Raw genomic sequence first — 24769 nt, forward strand, 5'->3', positions numbered from 1 at the left:
ATGAGCTGGGGAACATACCACTTGTCTCTTCAGAGTGTCTCCGGATCAATCAACTGCATTTATTGAGCACTTACTGGACTACTTTTATAACTTATTTCCTAACAATTATAATGATGGCACATTTGGTAAGCCCTTATTAGGTGCCAAGCACAGTATTTAGCTCTGCAGTAGATACACATGAATCAGGTTGGACAATGTCCCTGTCCCACGTGGGACTCTCAGTCCAAGAGGGAGAGAATACAGGTATTGAATCCCATTTTACAGAAGAGGAAACTAAGACACAGAGCAGTGACTTGTCCATGGTTATGCAACGAGCAAATGTAGTGTAACAGTAATAGGAAGCAGGGTGGTCTAGTGGGAAGAGCATGGGCCTCGGAGTTAGAGGATCTGGGTTCTAATCCCAGCTCTACCACTTGTCTGCTCTGTGATCTTGGGCAAGTCACTTCATTTCTCCGTGCCTGTAAGATGGGCACTGAATTCTCCTTCCTCCGACTCGGTGAGCCCCATGTGGGACATGAACTGTGTCCAACCGTATTATCTTTTAATAATAATAATAATAATAATAATAATAATAGCATTTATTAAGCGCTTACTATGTGCAAGGCACTGTTCTAAGTGCTGGGGAGGTTACAAGGTGATCAGGTTGTCCCACATGGGGCTCACAGTCTTAATCCCCATTTTACAGATGAGGGAGCTGAGGCACAGAGAAGTTAAGTGACTTGCCCCAAGTCACGCAGCTGGCAATTGGCAGAGCCAGGATTTGAACCCATGACCTCTGACTCCAAAGCCCGTGCTCTTTCCACAGAGCCATGCTGCTTCTCTACTACTCCAGTGTTTACTACAGTGCTTGGCACATATTAAGCACTTAACAAATACCATTAAAAACAACTAAAAAACTGGCAGATCCAGGATTACAACCCAAGTCTTTCCACTAGGCCATGCCATTGTTCTTGTATCTATCACTGCTTGAAGCTTGAAGACTAAATAAAAATTTACTCTGACTCACTGATTTTAAGTTCCTTTAGGGCAGTGACCCTGTCTACCAACTCTAATGTACTGTATTCTTTCAAATGGTTAGTATAGTGCTCTGCATAAACTATGCACTCATATGCTACTGCCTAATTCGGAATCTGACAATGGCAGCAATCTATAACTTGTTCTCTGTACTAATTTTAATGTCTGTGTCACCCACTGAAATATAAACTCTCCTTGAAGGCTGGGATTATGCCTACAAACTCTAGTGCTCACTTTAAAACCTCAATACAGTGCTTTCCAAAAATTAAATGCAATAAATACGATTGCTTATTTTCTCTCTTTCTATTCTTTTATTCTTCCTTCAAAACTTCCTCCTTTTCCCCCCACCCCCCGCAACCTCTGTCTGGTTTTCTTGATACTTGTAACTATTTGACTGTGAAAGATGGTTCTGATGATTAGTGAAACTTTATTTACCCAGTCCCGTTAAAGAGCCTACATATAATAATAATGGCATTTATTAAGCGCTTACTATGTGCAAAGCACTGTTCTAAGCAAATGTGCACTATTACAATCATCTTGCCAGCCAAACATTTGAGTCAACATTTCAATGACTACGTCTTGACACCACCAAAATAAAACATTGTTTTGGTGCTTCGGTGCTTGGGATATTTGCTACCATGTGAAATGTTTGCTACTGAAATCAATATATGGTTTTATGAGCAGATATTCTGGCTGTTGATAAGACATAAAACATTTATTCTCTGAAAAAAATGTCACCTGAAGAACAAACTCTATCATAGATATGATGTAAATTATCAAGACTGAGCTCCCTTGTTCCAGAAATTTTTGCCCAGATCATGCTTGATTTTGAAAGTTGGGTCAAAAATTGTCAGTAAATTGGCCCCTTGCAGCTGCAACTATGGCAATATCAACCCTCCCTCTTCTGGCCTGCCCCTTCACCCCTCCCCTTCCCTCCCCACTCCATTGCATGTCTCTCAATCCTAAATATTCCATTGTTTGTTCCCTCACAAAAGTCCTGGGCAAAAAACGGGATTTTATTACTTTTGCGGAAATGAGTGGACATTCATCAAAATGAGAGGACTTGCTTTTAATACAATGTGGTTTACCACAGGAAGTGAAAGGCAGGAAGTGAATTGTGTAAAATGCTACTGAGCAAGCCAACAAAATTAAAAGAAAAACCTCATTCCACTACATTAGTATTACAAAGGCTATGTATTTTTCCCATAAATCTGGTTTGTTTTGTTTTGAAATTACGCTGAAAACTGGAGGATGTTTCTAAATGTGTTGTTTTTTCTACCAAGGGCAAGTTTCCCAGGTAGGAAGGCAGATTCGAGTTTCCTTCCCCAAATTACTGAAAAAAAAAAAATGCAGAGCTGCATTGGCACAATAAGTGATTTCAAGACTCGCCAATAGAAATGACCCCTCCCCCCTTTATTTCAACCCCCACATTTTTGCCATCAGTACTTTCTCCACAAAATTTCTAGATCTGACCCTTCCTGGCAATCCAAACAGGGATTGATTATTAAAAGGATTATTAGGGACGTTCCTGTTGCTCTCACTCCTCGGGGCTAGGAGACTCTGCCCACATGGCCACTACTTTGGATACTGTGAAAACAGTGGCCTCCCACTGCACACTCAGAAGGGACGGGGCGGCACCGTTGCTAGCCTACGGTCCCGACGGTCCGACCTCCTGCCTTTAGGTCCCACTGCACGTGCACAGCAGGCATTTTTGATTCCTCCATGCGATAAATAACAGAATATGAGTTAATGGTATTTACTGGGTGCTTACTATGTGCACAGCACTGTACAAAGCACTTGGGAGAGCACGATACAACAGAGTACCTAGCAGTTAGGGCCCGGGAGTCAATCAATCAATCAATCGTATTTACTGAGCGCTTACTGTGTGCAGAGCACTGTACTAAGCACTTGGGAAGCACAAGTTGGCAACATATAGAGACGGTCCCTACCCAACAGTGGGCTCACAGTCTAGAGTCAGAAGGACTGGGGTTCTAGTCCCTACTCCATCACTTGTCTGCTGTATGATCTGGGCAAGTCACTTTACTTGCCTGTGTCTCAGTTCCCTCATCTGTAATATATGAGCCCCAGGTGGGAATTGGACTGATTAACCTTCATCTACCCCAGTGAGTGGCACAAAGCGCTTAACAAATACCATAAAAAAGTGCCTAGACACAGTCCCTGCCCACAAGGAGCTTACTCTGCTGAAGGAGTGGAGCTACAGAGTGGAGAATTGACAAGATAAGACTGCGCAGGCTCTTAAAGGAGACAGTGCTTAAGTACTTCTAACTCCCCTATAATTTATTTGAATGTCTCCATTTCTTACTAAGTCATGTACATATCCTTTCTCCTATATGTAATTATATGGATTGATTATATTAGTGTCTGTTACCTCTTTTTCATGGTATTTATTAAGCACGTACTATGTGTCAAACACTGTTCTAACTGCTGGAGTAGGAGCACCTTAATTATGTCAGACACAGTCCTTGTCCCACATGGAGCTCAGTCTAAGAAAGAGGGACAACAGGTATTTAATCCCCATTTTAGTTGATGAAACTGAGGCTCAGAGAAGTGAAGTGACGTGGCTTGCCCAAGGTCACACAGAAAGCAATAAGGGGAGTTGGGATTAGAGCCCAGGTTCCCCGGGACTGTGCTTCGTCAACTGGTATGCAGTATATTCCTTGTGGACAGGGACTATGTCTACCAATTCTACTGCACTCTCCTAAATCACTGTAAACTCGTTGAGGGCAGGGAACATGTCACTAACTTTGTTATAATGTACTCTCCCCCAAAAGCTTTGTACAGTGCTTTGCACACAGTGCTCGATATGACTGACTGCTTAGTACAATGCTCTGCACACAGTAGGTGCTCAATACCAAGTGCTCAGTACCATTGCTGATCCCAAGACTGAACTCTTTATCTTCCCTCCCAAACCCTGCCCTCTCCCTGACTTTCCCATCACTGTTGACGGCACTACCATCCTTCCCGTCTCACAAGCCCGCAACCTTGGTGTCATCATCGACTCTGCTCTCTTGTTCACCCCTCACATCCAATTCGTAACCAAAACCTGCCGGTCTCACCTCCGCAACAGCGCCAAGATCTGCCCTTTCCTCTCCCTGCTTGTTCAATCTCTCATCCTATCCCGACTGGATTACTGCATCAGCCTCCTCTCTGATCTCCCATCCTCCTGTCTCTCCCCACTTCAATCTATACTTCACGCTGCTGCTTGAATCATTTTTGTGCAGAAATGCTCTGGGCATGTTACTCCCCTCCTCAAAAACTCCAGTGGCTACCAATCAACCTATGCATCAGGCAAAAACTCCTCACTCTCGGCTTCAAGGGACTCCATCACCTCGCCCCCTCCTACCTCACCTCCCTTCTTTCCTTCTCCAGCCCAGCCCGCACCCTCCGCTCCTCTGCTGCTAATCTCCTCACTGTGCCTTATTCTCGCCTGTCCTGCTGTCGACCCGCCAGCCCCCGTCATCCCCCTGGCCTGGAATGCCCTCCCTCCCCACATCCACCAAGCTAGCTCTCTTCCTCCCTTCAAAGCCCTACTGAGAGCTCACCTCCTCCAGGAGGCCTTCCCAAACTGAGCCCCCTCCTTCCTCTCCCCCCCACCCCCCCGCCTTACCTCCTTCCCCTCCCCACAGCACCTACATACCTATATATATGTATATATGTTTGTACATATTTATTACTCTATTTATTTTACTTGTACATATTTATTCTATTTATTTTATTTTGTTAATAGGTTTTGTTTTGTTGTCAGTCTCCCCCTTCTAGACTGTGAACCCGCTGTTGGGTTGGGACCGTCTCTATATGTTGCCAACTTGTACTTCCCCGGCGCTTAGTACAATGCTCTGCACACAGAAAGCGCTCAATAAATACGACTGAATGAATGAATGAACATGCTCTGACTCCAAACTGAGAATTCTCAGAAGAAATTTTCCACATTATCAACCATGATTTTCAGAGGGCTGTAATGACGCCTCAGATTACTAAAACAGCTTACTGCTGATAACTTTAATAGTGGTTTCCTTGGCCTGAGCTTTTTCAAGCCTGCATGCCTGTATGTAAAATAGCAGGCCACAAATTCATTCACATAAATGTATACAATTCTTATAAATTTTTGTGGATTATCCCATCAATCTTGAAGCATTTTTCAAGTAAAATTACTGTGACTTTAGTCAGACATCGTTTAAAAAAATGTCTGCCCCTTTATCTCTGATTTTCAGAGCACTGTAATGAAGCTTTAAATTACTGAAATGATTACTGTCACCAATTCGCTACAGCCTACTGCTGATTACTTCTCTCTTGGTTGTTCTCAGTAAGATTGTCCTGAAGGCTCAGTAAAATTGTCCTCTGGATAGCTCAAGAGGTCACAAAGGTACTGACATATATTTGCATATGCTTTATATAAATTTTTGTGGATAATTCCATTAATCCTCAAGCATTTTGCAAGTAAAATTATTCCTGCTTTAGTCACAGATGTTATTTGATTTTCCTCTTGCCTATTTCACCTCAACCCTATTATCACAGGCCTAAATAACATGCAACGAAGTAGATGGCAGAGTATTATCATTTTACCTACTATCTACCCACTAATATCCTCTGGTTTTCCACCCACCATTTCATTCCTGCTTTCTTATCAAACCAAAAACAGATTTTCACTTAATCACTCTTTCTCACCCAACAAAGCCCTTATTTTCTCACACTGATACTGGACTCAGAAGTACATGCTGCCTTGCTGATTTACAATGAATGAGGGTTAAAATTAAGCTCTATTTGCTTCCTGTAGAGTAGAAGGTGGTCCAAAGCCCTCAAGATCAGGACTCATGGGTTCTGTGCCCCTCACCCCCAAAGCCCACCCCCACCCCCATTCCATTCTCTGCTGACTGGACCAATTTCCTCGCACCTACCCCAGTGCCAGAGGACATCAAATCAAGTGCTGGAAGCCATTTTTCCAACTTTTACAACCACGAAGAGACTGCAACGGTTTGGAACCAAGGAGTTTATCTGGAGCACTGGAGTGTCTGAGGACTCCCACCTACGGTATCCCTTCTTTTACTTGTTTGGACCTCGCTAATCTCCTACTATGTTGCTACTCTATTACAACCCAGCCCACACACTTTGCTCCTGTTAACTTATTCACTGTACTTCGATCTCCTCTATCTCACCCATGTCCTGCCTCTGGCCTGGAACGCCCTCCCTCATCATATCCAACAGACAATTAACTCTCCCCACCTTCAAAGCGTTATTGAAGGCACCTCCAAGCAGCCTTCCCTGACTAAGATTTCATTTCCTTTTCTTTCACTCCCATCTGTGACACCCTGTCTTGTTCTCTCTATTCATCCCTCCTCCTAGCCCCACAGAACTCAAGCACATAGCCATAATTGATTTATTTTAATGTCTGTCTCCCCCACTAGACTGTAAGCTTATTTTGGGCAAGGAATGTGTCTGTTTTATTGTACTCTGCCAGCAACAGTAAGCACTCAATAAATACAATTGATAAATTTGATTGACTCTGACACTGTTGCTGTGACCTGCTGACTACTACTGCTTGAGGTCTTTTTCCACCTGAACTGTAAACTGCAGAGAGACAAGGATTTTATCTGTAAGCTACCCCAGCATTTAGCCCTGTGCTTACACACAGTAACCATTCAATAAATACCACAACTAATGAACTATTGAGCACTGTGTGCACAGCACTGTACTAAGTGCTTGGGAGAGTATCATACAACAGAGTTGGGACCCACATTACCTACCCTCAATGACCTTACAAGTGCTGGGTTTAGCATTAAGTTTTTCTGGGCCTAAGGTAGTAAAGAGTGGGGTTCAGAATTTCTTTCCCATGTCCAATCTCACCCAGCTGTTCAGAATAAAGAGTTCTAAAATCTTTGTCCTTGAAAAGAATGCCGTTATCTCTGAAATTTTCACACCCTGGACATATAACCGCTAATTAGTAACTTACAGAATACAAACCTCATTACTTTACAGACTAAACACTGCAAGTTCAGCACTTGTCTGGCTGCTTGAAGGAAAGCTTGGGAGATTTCCTCCTTTTGCTCATGGCCTTTTGTCCTGTAGGCAATTCCCTCCCTGCTCAACTCCACCACAGTGCCATATTCCCCATCTTGAAAGGCCTCCTAGAGAGTCACTACCTCCAAAGTGAATTCCCTGATTAACCTAACTTCCTGGAGTGGCTGTTTATCTATTCAATTAGTTTATTCAATTAGTCTGATTCTTTAATCCATGTTTCTAGTTTCTCCCCTTACTCCGCCTCATCTCCCCCGCGCCTTACCTCCTTCCCCTCCCCACAGCACCTATATATATGTATATGTTTGTACACATTTATTTATTTATTTTACTTGTACATAATTATTCTATTCATTTTATTTGGTTTATATGTTTTGTTTTGTTCTCTGTCTCCCCCTTCTAGACTGAGAACTCACTGTTGGGTAGGGACCGTCTCTATATGTTGCCAACTTGTACTCCCCAAGCGCTTAGTACAGTGCTCTGCACACAGTAAGCGCTCAATAAATACGACTGAATGAATGAATGGTTTTTGTCCTTTTAGCTATATATTTAATAATTTATCTCCCCTTCAGATTGCTGACTTGATGGTAATAGTAATAATAGTGCCATTTGTTAAGCACTTACTATGTGTCAGACACTTTTCTAAGCGCTGGGGTGGGTAATAATAATAATAATAATAATAAAAATGATGGCATTTGTTAAGCGCTTACAATGTGCAAAGCACTGTTCTAAGCGCTGGGGAGGCTAAAATGTGATCAGGTTGTCCCACAGGGAGCTCACAGTCAATCCCCATTTTACAGATGAAGTAACTGAGGCCCAGAGAAGTTAAGTGACTTGCCCAATTGGTGGAGCTGGGATTTGAACCCATGACCACTGACTCCAAAGCCCGTGCTCTTTCCACTGAGCCATGCTGCTTCTCTAAGCAAGCAAATCAGGTTGGACACAGTCCCTGTCATTCATTCACTCAATCATTTTACTGTGTGCAGAGCACTGTACTAAGCGCTTGGGAAGTACAAGTTGGTAACATATAGAGACGGTCCCTACCCAATAGTGGGCTCACGGTCTACAAGGGGGAGACAGACAACAAAACAAAACCTATTAACAAAATAAAATAAATAGAATAGTAAATATGTACAAGTAAAATAGAGTAATAAATCTGTACAAACATATACAGGGGATGTGGGGAGGGGAAGGAGGTAGGGCGGGGGAAGGGGGAGGAGGTGGAGAGGAAGGAGGGGGCTCAGTCTGGGAAGGCCTCCTGGAGGAGGTGAGCTCTCAGTAGGGCTTTGAAGGGAGGAAGAGAGCTAGCTTGGCGGATGTGCGGAGGGAGGGCATTCCAGGCCCGGGGGATGACGTGGGCCGGGGGTCGACGGCGGGACAGGCGAGAACGAGGCACAGCGAGGAGATTAGCAGCAGAGGAGCGGAGGGTGCGGGCTAGGCTGTAGAAGGAGAGAAGGGAGGTGAGGGAGAAGGGGGCGAGATGATGGACAGCCTTGAAGCCAAGAGTGAGGAGTTTTTGCCTGATGCGTAGGTTGACTGGTAGCTACTGGAGATTTCTGAGGAGGGGAGTAACATGTCCAGAGCGTTTCTGCACAAAGACGATCCGGGCAGCGGCGTGAAGTATGGATTGAAGTGGGGAGAGACACGAGGATGGGTGATCAGAGAGGAGGCTGATGCAGTAATCGAGTAGGGACAGGATGAGAGATTGAACCAGCAGGGTAGCGGTTTGGATGGAGAGGAAAGGGCGGATCTTGGCGATGTTGTGGAGGTGAGACCGGCAGTTTCTGGTGACGGATCAGATGTGAGGGGTGAACGAGAGAGCAGAGTCGAGGATGACACCAAGGTTGCTGGCTTGTGAGACGGGAAGGATGGCAGTGGCGTCAGCAGTGATGGGAAAGTCAGGGAGAGGGCAGGGTTTGGGAGGGAAGATTTATTGAGCGCTTACTGTGTGCAGAGCACCATACTAAGTGCTTAGAAGAGTACAATTCAGCAACATATACAGTCCCTACCCAACAATGGGCTCACAGTCTAGGAGGGGGAGACAGACAGCAAAACAGAACAAGCAGACTGGTGTCAATACCATCAAAATGAATAGAATTATAGATATGTACATATTAACAAAATGAATAGAGTAATAAATATGTACAAATATACACAAGTGCTGTGGGGAGAGGAAGAGGGTAGGGCAGAGAGAGGGAGTGGGGGCAATGGAGAGGGGAGGAGGAGGAAAGGATGGGGGCTCAGTCTGGGAAGGCCTCCTGGAGGAGGTGAGCTCTCATTAGGGCTTTGAAGGGAGGAAGAGAGCTAGCTTGGCGGATGGGTAGAGGGAGGGCATTCAAGGCCAGAGGTAGGACATGGGCTGGGGGGTCGATGGCGGGACAGGTGAGAATGAGGCCCAGTGAGGAGGTTAGCAACAGAGGAGTGGTGTGCGGGCTGGGCTGGAGAATGAGAGAAGGGAGGTGAGGTAGGAGGGGGCCAGGTGATGGAGAGTCTTGAAGCTGAGAGTGAGGAGTTTTTGCTTGATTTGAAGGTTGATAGGCAACCACTGGAGATTTTTGAGGAGGGGAGTGACATGCCCAGAACATTTCTGCACAAAGATAATCCGGGCAGCAGAGTGAAGTATGGGGAGAGACAACTGGATGGGAGATCAGAAAGGAGGCTGATGCAGTAATCCAGTCGGGATAGGATGAGAGATTGAACCAGCAAGGTAGCGGTTTGGATGGAGAGGAAAGGGCGGATCTTGGCGATGTTGTGGAGGTGAGACCGGCAGGTTTTGGTGACGGATTGGATGTGTGGGGTGAATGAGAGAGTGGAGTCGAGGATGACACTGAGGTTGCGGGCTTGTGAGACGGGAAGGATGGTACTGCCGTCCACAGTGACGGGAAAGTCAGGGAGAGGACAGGGTTTGGGAAGGAAGCAGCATGGTTTAGTGGAAAGAGCCCGGGCTTGGGAGTCAGAGGTCATGGGTTCTAATCAATCAATCAATCAATCAATCAATCGTATTTATTGAGCGCTTACTATGTGCAGAGCACTGTACTAAGCGCTTGGGAAGTACAAATTGGCATCACATAGAGACAGTCCCTACCCAACAGTGGGCTCACAGTCTAAAAGGGGGAGACAGAGAACAGAACCAAACATACCAACAAAATAAAATAAGTAGGATAGAAATGTACAAGTAAAATAAATAAATAAATAAATAAATAGAGTAATAAATATGTACAACCATATATACATATATACAGGTGCTGTGGGGAAGGGAAGGAGGTAAGACGGGGGGATGGAAAGGGGGACGAGGGGGAGAGGAAAGAAGGGGCTAATCCTAACTCCGCCGCTTCTTAGCTGTGTGACCTTGGGCAAGTCACTTAACTTCAAGGCCCTACTGAGAGCTCACCTCCTCCAGAAGGCCTTCCCAGACTGAGCCCCTTCCTTCCTCTCCCCCTCATCCCCCTCTCCATCCCCCCCATCTTACCTCCTTCCCTTCCCCACAGCACCTGTATATATGTATATATGTTTGTACATATTTATTACTCTATTTATTTTACTTGTACATATCTATTCTATTTATTTTATTTTGTTAGTATGTTTGGTTTTGTTCTCTGTCTCCCCCTTTTAGACTGTGAGCCCACTGTTGGGTAGGGACTGTCTCTATATGTTGCCAACTTGTACTTCCCAAGCACTTAGTACAGTGCTCTGCACACAGTAAGCGCTCAACAAATACAACTGATTAACTTCTCTGGGCCTCAGTTACCTCATCTATAAAATAGGGATGAAAGCTGTGAGCCCCACGTGGGACAATCTGACTAGCCTGTATTTACCCCAGCGCTTAGAACAGTGCGTGGCACATAGTAAAGCGCTTAACAAATACCAACATTATTATTATTAAGATAAGGAGCTCAGTCTTGGACATGTTGAGCTTTAGATGGGGGGGGGGGGGGGGGCAGATATCCAGATGCAGATGTCCTGAAGGCAGGAAGGAATGCAAGCCTGGAGGGAGGGAGAGAGAACGGGGGTGGAGATGTAGATTGGGGTGTCCTCACGGGGTTCACAATATTAATCCCTATTTTAAAGCTGAGATAACAAGCACAGAGACGTGAAATGACTTGTCCAACATCACATAGCATACAAGTGGCAGAGCTGGGGCTAGAACCCAGATACTTCTGAGTCTCACGCCCGTGCTCTATCAACTAGACCATGCTGCTGCTTCAAATAAGGACAGCTAAACATATACTCCCAAGATATCATCATCATCATCAATCGTATTTATTAAGCACTTACTATGTGCAGAGCACTGTACTAAGCACTTGGGAAGTACAAATTGGCAACATATAGAGACAGTCCCTACCCAACTGTGGGCTCACAGTCTAAAAGACAGTGGGCTCACAGTCTAAAAGATATCAGAAGAATGCTTTGAATGAAGGTGACACTCAATAGTCTTGGTCATTATTATCAATTTTATGTTGTCCTTCTAAGCAACGTTATAGCCTGGAATATTTGAAATAGAATCTCTTTTAATCACCAGGTGAGTAAAAACCTAGACTGTCACAGAAAAGGGAGCAAATTGTGAGGTTGGATAATGGCAGACAGAAAGGGAGAAAATATAACAGGTTGGACTGAAGGAGAATTTTGATGCCCACGTATGGGAGTTTTGAACCGCCTAACGGTGGGAGTCCCTCAAGGTTCAGTTCTGGATCCCCTTGTAGTCTCCATCTACACCTATTCCCTTGGAGAACTCAAATGCTCCCATGGCTTTAACTATGGCTGAATCGACAGCAGATGATTCCCAAATCTACATTTCCTTTTCTGCAGTCTCATATTTCCTCCCGCCCTCAGGACATCTCTACTTGGCAGTTCTGTTGACACTTCAAATGCAACGTGGCCAAAACAAAACAATTTCTCACCCAAAACCAGTCCATCCATGACTTTCCCATTACTTTATACATCACCACCATCCTCCCTGACTCACAAGCCCGACCTTGGCACTGTCCTCGAATCACCTCTCAGTCAACCCATATATTCCATCTGTCATCAAATCTTGTCAATTCACCATCACAACATTGCTAGAATCCGCCATTTCACACCCATCCAAACTGTTATGGGACTAATCCAAGCATTTAATCTCTATTCCGCCTTGCCTACTACATCAGCATCCCTGCTGACCTTCCTATCTCCTGTTTCTCCCTATTCCAGTCCATATTTCTCTGCTAATTGGATAATTTTTCTAAAAAAAAACAACCCTCCAATCCATGTTTACCCACTCATCAAGAACCTCCAGGGGTAGCCTCTGTAACAAATTCAAGCACTCAATCACAGTGACCTCTCCAATTTATCTTGTTGATTTTCTACTACATTCCAGAAGGTTTACTTTGCTCTATTCAGTGTACTCTGTCCTCATTTATCTTGCCAGCAGCCCCTCCCCCACATCCTGCCTCTGGCCTGGAGCTTTCTTGCCCTTCATATCTGACAGACCATCACTCTTCCCTCTTTCAAAGCCTTATTAAAATCACACTTCCTCCAAGAGGTCTTCCCCAACTAAGCCCTCATTTGCCCTTTTCCCTCTCCCTTCTGTCACCCTTGCACTTGGATCTGTACCCTTTTTCTATCAACCCTATTTATTGAGCGCTTTGTGTAGAGCACTGTACTAAGCACTTGGAAGAATACAATATAACAGAGTTGGTAGGATGGGTTTCCTGCCCACGAGTTTACAGTCTACAATTTACAGGCTAATTCATTCATTCAATCATATTTATTGGGCACTTACTGTGTGCAGAGCACTGTACTAAGCACTTGGGAAGCACAAGTGGGCAACATATAGAGACGGTCCCTACCCAACAACGGGCCCACAGTTTAGAAAGGGGAGACAGACAACAAAACATGTAGTCTAATCTTTTAGCACTTGATAGTCACCCCACCCTCAGCCCCACAGAATTTATGAACATATATGTAATTTATTTAAATGATTGTCTTCCCCTATAGCCTTAAATTCACTGTAGTATTGTAATCTCCCAAGCAATTAGTACAGTGCTCTACAGAATAAATGCTCAATAAATATGATTGACTGATTGATGAAGAGGACGATGGAAAACCATTGGGGGGATCCAGAGAGTGTCAGAAATGAAAAATGGGAGATGATCCTTGGGTAATTTCCTCCTACTTTTCATTTGTTTGCTAGCATTAAAGACCAAAATACAATTTTACTAATTCTACTTCTCTGAAGTTTTAGTTCACAGGACTTATAACACACAGTTCTTATACACACATCTTACAAACTATTACTTTAACACTAACTCATATGCAAATCTACTTTTCTTCCTTTTATCTGTAAATACATTTGGGGTCTGTTCTCCACTAGAGGATAAGCTCCTTGAAGGTAGGGATCAGTAGGGATCATGTCCCATTAGCACTCAATTAATACTAATAATAATAATAATAATGTTGGTATTTGTTAAGCGCTTACTATGTGCAAAGCACTGTTCTAAGCGCTTGGGGGGATACAAAGTGATCAGGTTGTCCCACGTGGGGCTCACAGTCTTAATCCCCATTTTACAGACGAGGTAACTGAGGCTCAGAGAAGTTAAGTGACTTGCCCAAGGTCACACAGCAGACATGTGGCGGAGTCGGGATACGAACCCGTGACCTCTGACTTCAAAGCCCGTGCTCTTTCCACTGAGCCACGCTGCTTCTCTACTGACTGCAATACTACTGATTGCTACTCCAATGACCCGCTTCTTAAATTAGAAGACAAAAAAAGAACTAATTAAGATTGGTTATATTTTGCTTCCTCTTTTACTTCTCTTGCTCCTAAGAAGGCTTGTCTCTCCTGTTAATTTCCATTAGTATTAACCTACAAAGTATTTCAGTTTTACTTCTGAGGACAGAGGGGGCTTCATCAATGTTCCAAATACTTTTTAGTTAGTTCTTAAGTTTCCAAGGCTAACTTTTTAACATCGTTTATGGCAAGAGAGTCAAGAGGGGCACTGTGGCCGCTCAGTAAGAGCACAGGCTTAGGAAGCCAGGTAATTTAGGTTCAAATCCCAGTTTGGCAACTAGGTGCTCATGGGTAAGTTTTTTTTAAAAAAATGTTAATAATAATGATGGTATTTAAGTACTTACTACGTGAAAAGCACTGCTCTATGCGCTGATATTTGTTAAGCACTTAGTGATGTGTCAAAATACCGTTCTAAGCGCTGCGGTAGGTACAAGTTAATTAGATCGAACTCAGTCTTTGTGTTGCATGGGGCTCACAGTCTAAATAGAAGGGAAAACAGGTATTTAATTCCCATTTTAAGATGAGAAACTGAGGTACAGAGAAGGTTAGTGACTTATCCAAGGTATCACAGCAAGCCATTGGCAGGGCTGGAATTAGAACCCAGGTCCTTTTTTTTTTTTTTAACAAATACCATAATCACCATAAATATGATTGAATGAATGGTTTGACTGGGGAAAAGTGAGGTGGTGCCATGTAGTTAAATAATTCAATAATAATACTTGGGCTATTTGTTAAGTGAGAAGCAGCGTGGCTCAGTGGAAAGTGCACGGGTTTGGGAGTCAGAGGTCATGGGTTCTAATTCCAGCTCCACCACTTGTCAGCTGTGTGACTTTGGGCAAGTCACTTAACTTCCCTGTGCCTGTTGCCTCATCAATCAATCAAACGTATTTATTGAGCACTTACTGTGTGCAGAGCACTGTACTAAGCGCTTGGGAAGTACAAGATGTACAAGTACAAGTACTGATCCCCATCAGTAAAATGGAGATCAAGAATGTGAGCCCCATGTGGGACATGCTGATTACCTTGTATCCCCCCAGCATTTAGAACAATGCTTGGCACATAGTAAGCATTTAACAAATGCCATTATTATTTTTATGTGCCAGGCCCTGAACTAAGTGCTGGGCTGGCTACAAGCAAATCGGGCGGGACACATTCCAGTCCCAAATAGACTCCCTCTAGACTGTAAGCCCACTGTAAGCAGGAATTGTCTCTATTGCTGTACTGTATTTTCCAAGAGCTTAGGGCTGTACTCTGCACACAGTAAGCGCTCAGTAAATACTACTGAATGACTTGAATGAATGAACCAGGGCTCACAGACTTAACCCCCATATTACCGATGAAGTAACTGAGGCCTAGGTCAGTGAAATGACTTGCCCAAGGTCCCCCAAAACGCGGACAAGTGGTGGAGCTCAGATTCATTCATTCAATCGTATTTATTGAGCGCTACAGTGTGCAGAGTACTGTACTAAGTGCTTGGAAAGCACAATTCGGTAACAGAGACAGTCCCTACTCAACAACTTTCTCACAGTCTAGAATAGTAGTAGTAGCAGCACTGTGTGCAGAGCACTGTACTAGGCTCTAATCCCACCTCTGCCACTTTGCTGTTTGACCTTGGCCAAGTCACTTAATTTCTCTATGCCTCAGTTCCCTCATCTGTAAAATAGGGACTAGAAGTACAACCTGATTACCCTGTATCTACCCTGGTGCTTAGAACAGTGCTTGGCACATAGTAAGCACTTAACAAATACCATAATTATTATTACTAAGCGCTTGGAAAGTACAATTCGGCAACGGAGACAATCCCTACCCAACAACGGGCTCACAGTCAGAGAAGCAGTGTGGCTCAGTGGAAAGAGCACGGGCTTTGGAGTCAGAGGTCATGGGTTCGAATCCCAGCTCTGCCACCTGTCAGCTGTGTGACTTTGGGCAAGTCACTTAACTTCTCTGTGCCTCAGTTACATCATCCGTAAAATGGGGATTAAAACTGTGAGCCCCCGGTGGGACAACCTAATCACCTTGTAACCTCCCCAGTGCTGAGAACAGTGCTTTGCACATAGTAAGTGCTTAACAAATTCCAACATTATTATTATTAGAACCGATCTCCAGGCCCGTGCTCTACGCACTGGGCTACATTGCCTCTCCCTCACTCATTCACTCATTCATTTGGATTTATTGAGCACTTACTATGTGCACAGCACTGTACTAAGCGCTTGGGAAGTACAATTCGGCAACAGATGGAGACAATTCCTACCCCACAATGGACTCACAACCTAGAACCAACTCACAGGCCTGTGTTCTACCCACTGGACCACACTAGTAGCAGCATTTACTTTGTGCAGGACACTGTACTAAGCGCTTGGAAAGTACAATTCGGCAACAGATAGAGACAATCCCTACCCAACAACGGACTCACAGCCTAGAACCGACTCCGAGGCCTGTGCTCTACCCACTGGACCACACTGCTTCTTCCTCACTCATTCATTCATTCATTCAATCGTATTTACTGAGTGCTTCCTGTGTGCAGAGCACTGTACTAAGCACTTGGGAAGTACAATTCCGCAACAGATGGAGACGGTTCCTACCCAACAATGGGCTCACAGTCTAGAAGGGGGAGACAGACAGGAAAACAAAACAAGTAGACAAGCATCAATACCATCAGAAATTTACCTGAACCGCGGTCATTAGGCTGGCTAATGAACAGAGCCCTTGTTTTAAACTTTGGTTGAAAAAGAAAAGGTCCCTACTTCTCTGGGCCTCACTGACCTCATCTGTAAAATGGGGCTGAAGACTGTGAGCCCCACGTGGGACAACTTTTGTATCCCCCCAGGGCTTGGAACAGTGCTTGGCACATAGTAAGCGCTTAAATACCAAAATTATTAGAGAAGCAGCGTGGCTCGGTGGAAAGAGCCGGGCTTGGGAGTCAGAGGATGTGGGTTCTAATCCCAGCTCCGCCACTTCTCAGCTGGGTGACTTTGGGCAAGTCACTTCACTTCTCTGTGCCTCAGTTACCTCATCTGTAAAATGAGGATTAAGACTGTGAGCCCCACGTGGGACAACCTCCTCATCTTGTATCTCCCCCAGTGCTTGGAATAGTGCTTGACACATAGTAAGCGCTTAATAAATACCAAAATTATTATTATTATTATTATAGTAAGTGCTTAGCAAATATCATCTTGGCTCAGTGGAAAGAGCCCGGGTTTGGGAGCCAGAGGTCATGGGTTCTAATCCTGGCTCTGCCACTTGCCTGCTGTGTGACCTTAAGCAAGTCACTTCACTTCTCTGTGCCTCAGTTCCCTCATCTGTAAAATAGTGCTCTGCGCACAGTAAGCGCTCAATAGATACGACTGAATGAATAAAATGGGGATTAAGTCTGGGAGCCCCACGTGGGACAACCTGATTTGTATCTTTCCCCAGCGCTTAGAACAGTGCTCGGCACATAGTAAGCACTTAACAAATACCAAAATTATAATTATTATTATAGTAAGTGCTTAGCAAATACCATCATGGCTCAGAGGAAAGAGCCCGGGCTTGGCAGCCAGAGGTCATGGGTTCTAATCCCGGCTCTGCCACTTGTCTGCTGTGGGACCTTAAGCAAGTCACTTAACTTCTCTGTGCCTCAGTTCCCTCATCTGTAAAACAGCGCTCTGCACACAGTAAGCGCTCAATAGATACGACTGAATGAATGAATAAAATGGGGATTAAGTCTGTGTGCCCCACGTGGGACAACCTGATTATCTTGTATCTCCCCCAGCACTTGGAACAGTGCTTGGCACATAGTAAGTGCTTAACAAATACCAAAACTATTATTATAGTAAATGCTTAGCAAATACCATCGTGGCCCAGTGGAAAGAGCCCAGGCTTGGCAGCCAGAGGTCATGGGTTCTAATCCCGGCTCCTCCAATTGTCAGCTGTGTGACTTTGGGCAAGCCACTTCACTTCTTTGTGCCTCAGTTACCTCATCTGTAAAATGGGGACTAAGACTGTGAGCCCCACGTGGGACAACCTGATCACCTTGTATCTTCCCCAGCGCTTAGAACAGTGCTTTGCACATAGTAAGCGCTTAACAAATATCATCATTATTATTATATTATAATCCCAGCTCCGCCACTTGTCAGCTGTGTGACTTTGGGCAAGTCACTTCACTGGGCCTCAGTTCCCTCACCTGTAAAATGGGGATGAGGACTGGGAGCCCCACGTGGGACCACCTGATCACCTCGTATAGTAATAATAATAATGGCATTTGTTAAGCGCTTACTATGTGCAAAGCACTGTTCTAAGCGCTGGGGGGATACAAGGTGATCAGGTTGTCCCACATGGGGCTCACAGTCCTAATCCTCATTTTACAGATGAGGTAGCTGAGGCTCAGAGAAGTTAAGTGACTTGCCCAAGGTCGCACAGCAGACAGGGGCAGGGCTGGGATTCGAACCCATGACCTCTGACTCCAAAGCCTGTGCTCTTTCCACTGAGCCACGCTGCTTCTCACTGAGGGGGAGGGGGTGGGGAAGGGGGCGGAGCCAAGGCCGTCAAATAAACAATAATGATGGCATTATATCCTGTATATATGTTTGTACATATTTATTACTCTACTTATTTTACCTGTACATATCTATTCTATTTACTTTATTTTGTTAGTATGTTTGGTTTTGTTTTCTGTCTCCCCCTCGTAGACTGTGAGCCCACTGTTGGGTAGGGACTGTCTCCATATGTTGCCGACTTGTACTTCCCAAGCGCTTAGTACAGTGCTCTGCACACAGTAAGTGCTCAATAAATACGACTGATTGAGCCATGCTGCTTCTCGTATCCACCCCCCCCCCCAGCGCTTCGCACATAGTAAACGCTTAAAGAAGGTGCGTGGCTCAGTGGAAAGAGCCCGGGCTTTGGAGTCAGAGGTCAAATCCCGGATCCGCCGCTTGTCTGCTGTGTGACTTTGGGCGAGTCGCTTCACTTCTCTGGGCCTCAGTTCCCTCATCTGTAAAATGGGGATGAAGACTCTGAGCCCCTCGTGGGACAACCTGATTACCTTGTATCCCCCAAAGCTATCAGAACAGTGCTTGGCACAAAGCACTTAACAAATACCATCATTATTATTATCAGTGCTCAGAACAGTGCTTTGCACACAGTAAGCGCTCAATAAATGGCATTATTATTATTGTTATTATTACAAAGCACTGGGGTGGATATAAGCAAAGAGAGTTGAAACAGTCCCTGTCCCACAAAGGGATTGTAGTCTCAATCCCCATTTTACAGATGAAGTAGCTGAGGCCCAGAGAAGTGAAGCGACTTGCCCAAGGTCGCACAGCAGACAAGGGGCGGAGACAGGATTAGAACCCAATCAATCGTATTTATGGAGCGCTTACTGTGTGCAGAGCACTGGACTAAGCGCTTGGGAAGTACAAGTTGGCAACATAGCGCTTAGACAGCAATTAGAACAGTGCTTGGCACATAGTAAGCGCTTAATAAATGCTATTATTACTATTATTAACAAATGCCATCATTATAATGATTATGATTCCGCCGGCCGCCCCGTCCCGGGCCTTGGCTAAAATGGCGCCGTCTGCCTCGGCGAAGGCCTCACCTCCCAGCGTGGCTCAGTGGAAAGAGCCCGGGCTTTGGAGTCCGAGGTCATGGGTTCAAATCCCGCTCCGCCAGATGTCAGCTGTGTGACTTTGGGCAAGTCACTTCATTATCATTTTCATTATCATCAATCGCATTTATTGAGCGCTTACTGTGTGCAGAGCACTGGACTAAGCGCTCGGGAAGTACAAACTGGCAACATCTAGAGACAGTCCCCACCCAACAGTGGGCTCACAGTCTAAAACGGGGAGGCAGAGACCAAAACCAAACATACTAAGTAAAATAAATAGAATGGATATGTACAAGTAAAATAAATAATCAGGATAGATTATTCACTCATTCAACAACGGGCTCACAGTACAGAAAGGGGAGACAGACGACAAAACGAAACATGGAGACAGGTGAAGTCCAGCCCCACGTTCTGCCTCAGTTTCCCCACTTATTAAACGGGGCCAACGCCACCTACACCCACAATGCAAGGACGCAGGGGTGGGCAAACCACTGGGAACTCTAGGCCACGGAGCACTGTAAAAACTCTCATTCATTCATTCAATCGCATTTATTGAAAAAACTCTCATTCACTCATTCAATCGTATTTACTGAGCGCTTCCTGTGTGCAGAGCACTGCACTAAGCGCTTGGGAAGTCCAAGCTGGCAACATATAGAGACGGTCCCTACCCAACAGCGGGCTCACAGTCTAGGAGGGGGAGACAGGCAACAAAACGACACCTATTAATAAAATAAACAGAATAGTAAATATGTACAAGTGAAATAGAGCGATAAACCTGTACAAACATACATACAGGTGCGGGCTCACAGTCTAGAAGGGGGAGACAGACAACAAAACAACACGTATTAATAAAATAAATGGTAAGCGCTTAACAAATACCATCATTATCATTATAGACGGTGAGCCTGCCTCAGTGACCTCCTCTGTAAAATGGGGATGAAGACTGTGAGCCCCCCGTGGGACAACTTGATCACCCTGTAACGGGCTCACAGTCTAGGAGGGGGAGACAGACAACGAAACGACACCTATTAATAAAATAAATAGAATAGTAAATATGTACAAGTAAAATAGAGCGATAAACCTGTACAAACATACATACAGGTGCGGGCTCACAGTCTAGAAGGGGGAGACAGACAACAAAACAACACGTATTAATAAAATAAATAGTAAGCGCTTAAGAAATACCATCATTATAGACTGTGAGCCTGCCTCAGGGACCTCCTCTGTAAAATGGGGATGAAGACTGTGAGCCCCCCGTGGGACAACTTGATCACCCTGTAACGGGCTCACAGTCTAGGAGGGGGAGACAGACAACGAAACGACACCTATTAATAAAATAAATAGAATAGTAAATATGTACAAGTAAAATAGAGCAATAAACCTGTACAAACATACATACAGGTGCGGGCTGAGCCCCTTCCTTCCTCTCCCCCTCGTCCCCCTCTCCATCCCCCCCATCTTACCTCCTTCCCTTCCCCACAGCACCTGTATATATGTATATATGGTTGTACATATTTATTACTCTATTTATTTATTTATTTCGCTTGTACATTTCTATCCTATTTATTTAATTTTGTTGGTATGTTTGGTTCTGTTCTCTGTCTCCCCCTTTTAGACTGTGAGCCCACTGTTGGGTAGGGACTGTCTCTATGTGTTGCCAATTTGTACTTCCCAAGCGCTTAGTACAGTGCTCTGCCCATAGTAAGCGCTCAATAAATACGATTGATTGATTGGCTCACAGTCTAGAAGGGGGAGACAGACAACAAAACAACACGTATTAATAAAATGAATGGTAAGCGCTTAACAAACGCCATCATTATCATTATAGACGGTGAGCCTGCCTCAGTGACCTCATCTGTAAAATGGGGATGAAGACTGTGAGCCCCCCGTGGGACAGCTTGATCACCCTGTAACCTCCGCAACGCTTTGCACAGAGTAAGCGCTTAATAAATGCTATCGTACCTCCCGTCGGCGGCCTCACAGCCCGGAGCTCGGGGCGGGGGAGACGCCCCGGGACGCGACGGAGGGCGCTGTGATGGCCGCCTCCGCTCTGAGGACGGCGAGGCCTCAGCGCCAACCGCCACCGCCGCCGCTGCGCGCGCATCTCCCAGAGGGCGCGAGGACCGGGAAGGGGGCGCGCGCGACCGGCCCCCACCGGAAGCGCCGCCCTCGGGCTGTCAATCAATCAGGGGGACAGGCCGCCCGGCCAATCAGCGGCGCGCTTTCCCCACCCGGTAGGCGGGGCTCTGGGGAGGGCAGGGGGCGGAGCCAAGGCCGTCAAAAGATGGCATTCACTCACTCATTCATTCAATCGTGTTTATTGAGCGCTTTCTATGTGCAAAGCACTGTTCTAATAATAATAATAATAACAACGATGGCACTTGTTAAGCGCTCACTATGTGCAAAGCACTGTTCTAATAATAATAATAACAATAATATTTGTTAAGCGCTTATGTGCAAAGCACTGCTTGAATAATAATAATGATAATGATGGCATTTGTGAAGCGCTTACTATGTGCAAAGCACTGTTCTAATAATAATAATAATAACAATGATATTTGTTAAGCGCTTATTTTGTGCAAAGCACTGTTCTAATAATAATAATGACAATGATGGCATTTGTGAAGCGCTTACTATGTGCAAACACTGTTCTAATAATAATGATAATAACAATAATATTTGTTAAGCGCTTATGTGCAAACCACTGTTCTAATAGCAATAATAATAATAATGATGGCATTTGTTAAGTGCTTACTATGTGCAAAGCACTGTTCTAATAATAACAATAATAACAATGATATTTGTTAAGCGCTTATTTTGTGCAAAGCACTGTTCTAATAATAATAATGACAATGATGGCATTTGTGAAGCGCTTACTATGTGCAAAGCACTGTTCTAATAATGATAATAATAACAATAATATTTGTTAAGCGCTTATGTGCAAAGCACTGTTTTAATAATAATAATAATAATGATAATGATGGCATTTGTAAAGCGCTTACTATGTGCAAAGCACTGTTCTAATGATAATAATAATAATGATGATGGCATTTGTTAAGCACTTACTATGTGCAAAGCACTGTTCTAATGATAATAATAATAATGATGGCGCTTGTTAAGTGCTTACTATGTGCAAAGCACTGTTCTAATAATCATAATAATAATAATGATGGCATTTGTTAATCAATCAATCAATAGTATTTATTGAGTGCTTACTATGTGCAGAGCACTGTACTAAGCGCTCGGGAAGTACAAGTTGGCAACATATAGAGACCGTCCCTACCCAACAGTGGGCTCACAGTCTAGAAGGGGGAGACGGAGAACAAAACCAAACATACTTACAAAATAAAATAAATAGAAGAGATATGTACAAGTAAAATAAATAAATAAATAAATAAATAAATAAATAGAGTAATAAATATGTACAAACATATATGCATATATACAGGTGCTGTGGGGAAGGGAAGGAGGTAAGATGGGGGATGGAGAGGGGGACAAGGGGGACAAGGGGGACAATGATGGCATTCATTCACTCATTCAATCGTATTTATTGAGCAAAGCACTGTTCTAATAATAATAATAATAATAATGACGGCATTTGTCAAGCGCTTACTATGTGCATTCATTCATTCATTCAATTGTATTTATTGAGCGCTTACTGTGTGCAGAGCACTCATCATCGATCATCATCATCAATCGTATTTATCGAGCGCTTACTGTGTGCAGAGCACTGTACTAAGCGCTTGGGAAGTACAAGCTGGCAACATATAGAGACAGTCCCTACCCAACAGTGGGCTCACAGTCTAAAAGGGGGAGACGGAGAACAAAACCAAACATACTAAAAAAATAAAATAAATAGAAGAGATGTGTACAAGTAAAATAAATAAATAAATAAATAGAGTAATGAATAAATAAATAGAGTAACAAATAAATAAATAGAGTAATAAATAAATAAATAGAGTAATTGGGAAGTACAAATTGGCAACATATAGAGACGGTCCCTTCCCAACAGTGGGCTCACAGTCTAAAAGGGGGAGACAGAGAACAAAACCAAACATACTCACAAAATAAAATAAATGGAAGAGATATGTACAAGTAAAATAAATAAATAAATAAATAGAGTAATAAATAAATAGAGTAATTGGGAAGTACAAATTGGCAACATATAGAGACGGTCCCTTCCCAACAGTGGGCTCACAGTCTAAAAGGGGGAGACAGAGAACAAAACCAAACATACTAACAAAATAAAATGAATAGAAGAGATGTGTACAAGTAAAATAAATAAATAAAGAAATGGAGTAGTAAATAAATAGAGTAATAAATAAATAAATAGAGTAATAAATAAATAAATAGAGTAATAAATAAATAGAGTAATTGGGAAGTACAAATTGGCAACATATAGAGATGGTCCCTACCCAACAGTGGGCTCACAGTCTAAAAGGGGGAGACAGAGAACAAAACCAAACATACTAACAAAATAAAATAAATAGAAGAGATGTGTACAAGTAAAATAAATAAATAAAGAAATGGAGTAATAAATAAATAAATAGAGTAATAAATAAATAAATAGAGTAATAAATAAATAAATAGAGTAATAAATAAATAGAGTAATTGGGAAGTACAAATTGGCAACATATAGAGACGGTCCCTACCCAACAGTGGGCTCACAGTCTAAAAGGGGGAGACAGAGAACAAAACCAAACATACTAACAAAATAAAATAAATAGAAGAGATGTGTACAAGTAAAATAAATAAATAAAGAAATGGAGTAATAAATAAATAAATAGAGTAATAAATAAATAAATAGAGTAATAAATAAATAAATAGAGTAATAAATAAATAGAGTAATTGGGAAGTACAAATTGGCAACATATAGAGATGGTCCCTACCCAACAGTGGGCTCACAGTCTAAAAGGGGGAGACAGAGAACAAAACCAAACATACTAACAAAATAAAATAAATAGAAGAGATGTGTACAAGTAAAATAAATAAATAAATAAATAAATAAATAAATAAATAAATAGAGTAATAAATAAATAGAGTAATAAATAAATAAATAATAGAGTAATTGGGAAGTACAAATTGGCAACACATAGAGACGGTCCCTTCCCAACAACGGGCTCACAGTCTAGAAGGGGGAGACAGACAAGGAAACAAAACATGTGGACAGGTGTCAAGTCGTCAGAACAAATAGAATTAAAGCTAAACGCACATCATTAAGAAAATGAATAGAACAGTAAATATGTACAAGTTAGAGTAATAAATCTGTACAAACATATATACATGGGTTCGGATCCCGACTCCGCCGCGTGTCAGCTGTGTGATCTTGGGCAAGTCACTTCACTTCTCCGGGCCTCAGTGACCTCATCTGT

The 24769-nt window shown here is 43.5% G+C and overlaps 1 protein-coding gene across 1 annotated transcript in view; it reads right to left on the reverse strand.

The window, feature by feature from the left end:
* Window positions 1-21474, reverse strand: part of LOC119949031 (ubiquitin-like protein 5) — a 36963-nt gene extending 15489 nt beyond the window's left edge. The window contains exon 1 of the mRNA XM_038770545.1: window positions 21360-21474. The gene's annotated coding sequence lies outside the window, so the exon portion shown is untranslated. The remainder of the gene's footprint in view (window positions 1-21359) is intronic.
* Window positions 21475-24769: the final 3295 nt, after the last annotated feature.

Source organism: Tachyglossus aculeatus, chromosome 2, assembly GCF_015852505.1.
Source record: "Tachyglossus aculeatus isolate mTacAcu1 chromosome 2, mTacAcu1.pri, whole genome shotgun sequence".
In the NCBI taxonomy this organism is placed as follows: Eukaryota; Metazoa; Chordata; class Mammalia; order Monotremata; family Tachyglossidae; genus Tachyglossus; species Tachyglossus aculeatus.